Genomic DNA, 8,018 nt, shown 5'->3' on the forward strand with positions numbered 1-8,018 from the left:
AATAATAGATAGTTTTAAAAAGTGAGCCAGCAAGTGCTTTGGAGAGCAGGCTGACAAGTCCTCCAAACAGCTGATTCTTACAATCTGTTTATACTCAAGACTATTTTGCCCCTTGGACACATCCCAGCATAAGCATGGCATTTAAAATAGGCAAGCCAGCCGTGCTTCCATGCATTCCATTCTTAATAATACAGGAAAGTAGCTTTATTTCACCTTCGAACTAACTTGATTTGTGAATCTGGAACCACAAATATTCCCATTTCATATCAGGAGCAATATATGGTGCTCCATTAATGCTAAGTTACTGGACTGGTAAGGTTACCAGTTCATCCCCCACCCTGACCTTATGTTTACTGAAATACCTTTTCTTTTCTTCAGTATCAAATACTGGTATAAGACCTATGACACAGTTAATTGTAACTAACAGCTTTGCTGTTTGGCATTACTTTCAAAATCTCTTTCCATGCCATGGCAATAATGAAGATCTTCGGTCTGAGTATGCTGCAGCCCTTCAAAATGCCATTTTCCCCCCTAAGATTCATAACTAATTTCATTTCTCCTAAATCCCAAGGACTTTAAGAAGTAGATCACTAAACTGAAGTGTTTATTGTTTCCTGAGGAATATAGGTTTGTTACTGCAACAATTCTGCCCATGCCGACCTCTCAAAGGACAGACAATAGAGTGATATAAGATAATGAGATATGAGATAATAGAGTGATTTAAGCCTCGTTCATGTGAGACAAATACAGATGCCTAATATAGCAGAGTCATAGATTTTTAGGAGTGAAAAAAGTTTATCTCCGTTTACTAAAAGGAAGCATGTGCTGTCGCTTCCCGACACGTTTTCTGGAGCTTTGTGCAGCCTTCCATCAGCAGGTCTCAGCCGACGCCATCACTCTCCTTTCTCCGGGCAATCCTTCTGCAGGGCAGTACACCACCATGGATCTTTTCTGAAGATTTTCAGGCCTAGTGCTTTATTTAATTTTCTTTTTCAATTCTACCTGTTATCACCCCACTGCCTGGCAAACGGCCAGCATAACTCCTCTCCTGCTCTGCTTTTCACAACCTCCCTGTTTTTTCAGAGCAATATCTCATTCCTGCCCATACCGACTCAGCCAAATTAAATATTAACTCCTGGAAACGTTCCTCATTTCTCTCTCTCACTTATCTTCCGGGCAAGGCTCCCCCTAAGCTCTGAGGCTTGCCGGTATCGCGGTGCCTGTGATGCCAACGGCACATCCTGGGCGCCACACAGCAGCTTTCTGGAGGAAGGCTTTCCCCGGCCGGTGCGTGGGTTGCAGCACGCAGGTGTGCGCAGCCAGAAATACCTGGGCTTCCTCAGCTGCCGTGCCGTGTCACACATTAACACATTAATATCTAACCTGCTGCTTATCCCTACATCGCTTGTGCCAGGTTTCTCTTTTCCAAGGACTGGTTGTGCTCACAGCCACTTGCCAGCAGGCACAGCTGGGGTTTTCAGAGCAGATTGTCAGCTTGCTGCCCAGTCTGTCCGTATTGCTTCTCCCCTGCCTGACTCACAAGCTTGCGTTGGGTTTGTGGGATCCCTACCGAGCTGTGTCATCTGATAGCGTAATTATCTTTCCCTTCCACATCCTTAATGATATTAAAGGTGATTTAACCTCACCCCTTCAACATCATAGTGAAGAAATATTTATTACTGACCTCCTTTAATAGTCCTTCATCCTTTCTATAAATCCACACAAAACTGTCTCTTCGACGCCACTTTATAAGGCACATTATCAAATGTTCTGTCAGTGTATAAAGGTAACTTCACCATAAACCCTCGCTCATTATAACTTCCACCAAGAGGCTCATTGTCTCTTGCTTCTCTTATTTCTTCCCTTACTTCAGTAGGGAGACTAGAACTGAATTTACTACAGAAGGAAATTAATTTTCTCCTCCAAGGTGATATATACAACCCCCTGCAGTAAGGCTTCTGGAAGCGACCAAAACTACTGCTAACGTTTTCCAAAGTCACTAATCCTTAACAAATTGAGATACACGTCATCCAGCCAGAAGTTTCATATGGGTTCTCCCCTTGTGCTTCTTCAGTATTGGTAGCTTATTTTGGGAGGTGTTATGTGCATGCTAGACTGGTTTTCCAATTAAATACAAGAGTAAAGCAGAGGGTAATTAGTGTGCTATATGTATAAGAGCTTTTCTTATTCTCCTAATCCCATACAGATGTATTTATCCACATCTGGTACATCAGCCCCATGCAGGCAGTAACTCATGGTGGTCTCTACAGCTGCAGCACGCAGAGAAGCCATCGCTCGGGTCCCAGCTTGACCGAGCCATGGGTACCCTGGTCTGGTTTTACCAACCTCCTCCTCTGAAGCTATCTGGAGTCTTCAGATTTTATGAAACCACAGAGCAGACCATCTAAAGAATTCCCTTAATTACCATGAAGCCACAAAGCAGCCCATCTCAAGCAGTCACTTAATTAGCAGCCTCTTAAGGAAGGCCAAATCACCACCTCGCCCCCATGCTCCCACTCCCCCCCCCCGCAACTCCACTGGCCCCAGCTGTGAAAACAGGGTGTGAGCCATGAGCATCCCCTGTCTCTGTGGGTGATGAAGGCACTGCCGGACCCGCGTCTCCTGCCATCCTCAGCACACCAGCATCTTATCCAACCATCTTGTGTAACCATAACTTCAGACACTTTTCTCTCATCTCTAAATCTACTATGTCAAATTTTAGCTACCCAGCTATAAGATCCATGAGAGGCATTGCCTGTTCCCTGTGTTTGCATCTCCCATGTTTTGCTATATGGTCGTCGTTACTGCAGCTTCCCCAAACGTACAGATATTCTCTTAAACAGAACATGAGAGGGTGCATGCTTTTGACTCACACACATCTAGCCAAAGCTGTGCTTAAGTCACTCTGAAGGAGAAATGTGACTACAATATAGAGAACACCCTGCAGGCAACGAGAACCCTTCAAAGTAAAGCGTCATGCCAGCATTAAGTCAGAGTATTTCCATCACTTACTACAGGCTTGGGCAAGCTTCATGAACAGACATTTTCATTTATCCTCCTTAACAACACTTGAATTCTACCAATTTTTAAATCTTAATTCTTAACAGAACAGTCTATGACAGTCCCCAAAAAGTAAATTAGATCAGCATAAATAACACTGTTTTCAAACTGATATAAAATCCGTAACAGTTTTAAGTGTTTACTGGAATTAGAAATACTTGGTATTAGAAGCCAACCAGAAGTAGAGGCAACTCTGATACCTTCATCTAAGAAAGAAATATCTTCAGAAAGAAAGAAAACAACTAATTGCTATTTTTTTTTTTAAATATAGATGTCCATTAATCTAACTCTTTACATTTTATGACCCTGTATTGCCAGATGAGACACAGCTTCCCAAGCCTTAGTATAAACAATGCTTTTGACAGCCACTGAACAACTCTTGTACATCTAATAAAAAAGGAAAAAGCCCAGCAAATATCACAAATCACTCTTTACTTATCCATGACCAACCATCATTTCTTTGTGTCAGACTCATCCCTCCAGTATTCTAAATTGGCCTTCACGGGCCAAATCCCAGCACTCTTTCTTTTCTTTTTTTTAACTAAATACAAAGTATTAGACTTTTATGCTATTTCACAGTTGAAGGCCCACAGGATTTGCACAAGTGGCCTTTCACCTAACAGTAAAAACCTGATATTTTATCACAGAAACATTCCCTTTGACCTTATTTCCCTCCCTTCAAAGAGCCCAAGTGCCCAGTTCATATACTAGGAGCACACAACAGCATTTATTGTAACAGCAGAAAATGTCCTGTAGCCACTTTAGTAAAAATTAAAATAAAGTAGGATTTGGGAACTAGTACCGGTTACAAATCTCTTCCTTAAGTAAGTTGTGGACAGACATGGTAAATGAGGTTTGCCTTGCTCCCCTGGAGCGTTCAGCTCTCTCTAGACCCCACGCCACACACCTTCGTCACGAGTCTGGTACATCACAGGGATTAATTTGGGGATTGCCCTGATGCTCTGCTGACTGCCCTGTGCTCAGGGACTGGTGCTGGGCCTGGGCACAGGCACTTTTCTGCCCCCCATGCTGAGCTCTTTCACCTTTTTTCCCCCAGGAAAAATACTAATTATGCCAAAATATTATAACAATGCAGCAGCTTCAACTTATTTGTCTGAAGTATTGCACTTTAAATGACTCCAGCTTGTTTGTTTTAAATGAAGGAGACCGAATTAAGCAGCGACCCTGCAGGAACTCAGATCCTGGACATGAATCCTTCTGAAAAGCCACAGTGGGCAATAATGCAGAAATTGGGGGGGGCGGAATCATTTTCCTTGTCTCTTGCCTGCCTTGGGTCCACAGCAGAGTCCCTGGGGGTTGGGGCTGTGCGGGCCAGCTAGAGAGGTGGCACAGGCAGCCTCAGCCCAGCAGGCAGCACCCTGCCCGAGGGCTCACCTGGGGCTGCCCCACCACCCGGGCAGCATCCCACCGCAAACAGGCTGCCCCAGCAGGCGAGGCGCACCTGTCTCCTGCACCTGCCCGGAGCATGCTGGAAAGCCAGCAAACCCCTACCACATGCTCTGCTGTATGAACAAGCAACTACAAGGAAAAAACTACTAAACCTTTCCAGAGCATCCAACAAGGGTTTGCTCTGCATTTCATACCTGCAACAAATGATGCAATTTAGCAAAACAGCAGTCAGCTGGAGCAAATAAAGAATTGCACCTGAGGGACAGGTCTACTGACCTTTATTATTATTTTGTGAAAGAAGCAAGGTACTGTTGTATGCTTCAGCAATTAAATGACATTTTGAACTACAGTTCAAGTAGAGGCATCAAATAGTTTACCAGCCACATTTAGAAATGAAGAAATTCTTCATGGAAAGACACTGTAGCTAACTACTTATTAGTTGCTTTTAATATTTAACTAGAAGTATGTATGCTGCTGTGCTAACAGAAGCAGTAAACTCTGATCTGTTTCAGAACTCTGGCATTTTGGCATTTTATCAAAGTATTTCCTTTGCTTGGCAAGAGGGTTTTATATATCTGTGATCCAAAGCAATCACATTTTCAAAGTATTTTGTTGCAAAATTGTCAAGTTGCACAAGTGGAAGTACACAGCAACTCTTCCTTTACACAGAATACAGCAATTTCAGGAACGGAGATGTTTTTAAAGGATCACAATCTAAAGGACGACTATCATTTTTTTCTCACATTTGTTGCAGCAACATCAGCTGATTAACATTAGCTCGCCAGAGTGGTATTGGCTGGATTTACCACTGAAATGCTGAGACCTATTAATATTGCTGGCTCACTTTAACACTGTGAGTAGCAGAATGGCTCCAAAATAATACACAGCCTTTCATGTATAGTCACACTAACAGTGCTTACATAGTCCTATGTGATGGGAAGTTGATGATACGGAGCACAGTTTCCCTCCTGCCAATGAGGGAGATTAAAATTACATTTCGAAGTCAGATTTCATTTTTATGTGAACATGGAGAGTTATTGCAGGTTAGTCTACACATACACTTAAATAATTACATTATAATGAGCATAGCAGACATGACTTTCTGTGCCCCACATATTTTTAGCCAAATAAAAAGCATGCTTTTTTTTTTCACTTTTTAGCAAGGCCGTTCAAACTCTGGTGACAGCAGTGCCCCAGGTCCAGCTAGACACCTCGTTTTGGTGACTTACACATTTTGTACACCAGTATTTAGTTTCACACCCCTTCTGCCAGCTCTGGCAAAGCCAAAGGCCATTTCACTCCTGTTTTAGAATGCCAGCCCCATGTTCCAAGAAGGCAATGCCGTTCTTCTCCTTTTAAGGCTGGCTGCACGGTCCTGGCCCCGGCGGGAGGGCTGTGGTGGGCGGTGGGGAGGCTGTGGTGTGTCGGAGCTGAGCCCTGCCTGCAGCCGAGGCTCGGGCAGGCAGGCGAGCGGCAGCGTGCCGGGCAGGAGCTGCTAAGCTGGGGAGCAGCATAGGAGCAAAGCACAGGAGCAAAGCACCGACAGCGGCTCTGCAAAAATGCTGCAAAGTCTCTGGCTGCTACTGGAGATGCCATTTCATAAATCTTTCTGCAAATAGCCGAGTTTGGGCCACCAAATGCCCTGCCCTTGTCCCGTCTGCCGTGCATCTGCCGATCAGCGGTGCTGCTGGGAGAGGGAGCAGAGACAGGACCACGGGGCTTGGGGACCCCCAGGGCTGTCCCACGGCTGGTCACAGCTGCCTGCTTGGGCACAGCCTTCCTGTCTGCTTGCACTGCTTTAAACAACAAAATGCAACCCCTGCAGTGCCAAAATGCAAGGGTTTTTGGCACTTTTGTGTCAAAGCACAGCCATGAACACTCAAACAGAAAAAATACCTGTGAGTCGGTGTTTGGGGTGGTTGTTTCTGAGGGGATGGGCTGGGGAGGAGAGCAGCAGGACCTGCCCCGGCTGGCTGCCATGAAAGGCCTTTGGCTTTGGGTCTGCATCAGACTGACACAGTTCACTGCAGGGAAGGAAAGGCGTGGCAAGGAGGTTGTTTCCACATTTCAGCTCCTGCACGTTTCCTCTGGCTCCAGGGGAGGACGGCTGAATGTGCTTGAGGAAACAGGGCTGCAAGTGGCATCCCAGGAGAGGACCGACTGCAGCCATGCCCTCCAGAGTGGGAGGGCAGCTCCGGGGGAACCCGGGGCTGCCAGGGGAAAAGCAACGTTCAGGCAGCGTGAAACAACTGAGACGGGCCGTCTTTTGCCTAAGAAAGGGAACTTTTTTATCACTTTATTGAAGTGATGCTTAAAGTTCTCCTCCAACCCTGCAAATTGAAGTACTCAAATCAGTATATCTTCTGCACACACTCTGTTCCACTTTTTCTTCTTTTATGTGCCGTTTTTTAAAATTAATAACCAGCTCAAGTACTACATAGATGACTGTTGGAACAGGCCACGCAAAATGCACTGCCTGCTTTTTAGACATTCCTTAATTTCTGCATAGTGTTTCTGGGGATGGGTGTGCACCCCTTTAGCCCAGAGCCATGTCTCTGTTTCCAGGGCTGCAGCTCACTCAAGGGCTTTCAGCTGACCGGGATGTTGTAGAAAACAGTAGGTCTTAGGGTGACTACCTGCTAAGGCAGAGCAAGATTGCACTTGTTCCCCAGCCAGGCAAGGTTGTTGCCATCGAGGCAATAGGCAGGACACAGCAAAGGCAAGACAAAGATGGCAGGAACCAACCGGGGCTGCTCAGGGCCCTGGGGGGCAGAAACCCAAATTTCTGCTCAGCACCACCCCTGCCCTTTGCAACCCTTCACCCCCAGAAAGGGCGAACAGCTGCCCAGAGGAGGGGAGGATATGAGGGAGGACGTTGGGGCCATGGGAAGGCAGGGGCCGACCCAGAGAGTGGCAGAGAGCGGCAGGGGAATATTTGCACAGGGTTAATTAGTTTTGTGTGAATCCGCAGATGGTTTGCAATTCCTCTTCAGGTAGCTGCCCTGGTTCAGATGTCCCCTGCAAAACAGCACATCCCTGAAAGCTTTCAAACCCGGAGCATGTCTAGGGAAGGGAGACACGTTGGGGTGCGACGGCGACCGGCCCTGGGCTGATCCTGCCAGGGGCTCCCATCCCTGAAGGGCAGCAGAGCTCAGGGTGCCTGGGGGGCTCAGAGGCTGTGCAGGGCTAGGGTCTTACAGGGCTCACAGCAGGGACCCAAGCAGGTCAGCCTGAGGCAGGGAGTGCAGCTGGGATGCCCACTCACCCTTCCTCCCCGCTTGCCCTTCATCCACAGGCTGGCTTGGGTATGGTTTTCATCAGCAGGACAGCAAGCACTGTCATGCCAAAGTTGGAGTCATCTCACAGCTGTGCAAATGCCACAGCTCATCCTGTTTCCCTCACTCCAAGTACCTGCATCACTCCCCTCCCACAGGATCCACGGATGCTGGGTGAGCCACCCACCAGCTCCACCCGAGGTAGTCATTTCACATCGTTTGTTATTTAAATAACCAAGGTGGTGTGGTTTAACCCCAGCCAGCAACATAAGC

This window comes from Aptenodytes forsteri, unplaced genomic scaffold (genome assembly GCF_000699145.1).
Source record: "Aptenodytes forsteri isolate BGI_AS27 unplaced genomic scaffold, ASM69914v1 Scaffold299, whole genome shotgun sequence".
In the NCBI taxonomy this organism is placed as follows: Eukaryota; Metazoa; Chordata; class Aves; order Sphenisciformes; family Spheniscidae; genus Aptenodytes; species Aptenodytes forsteri.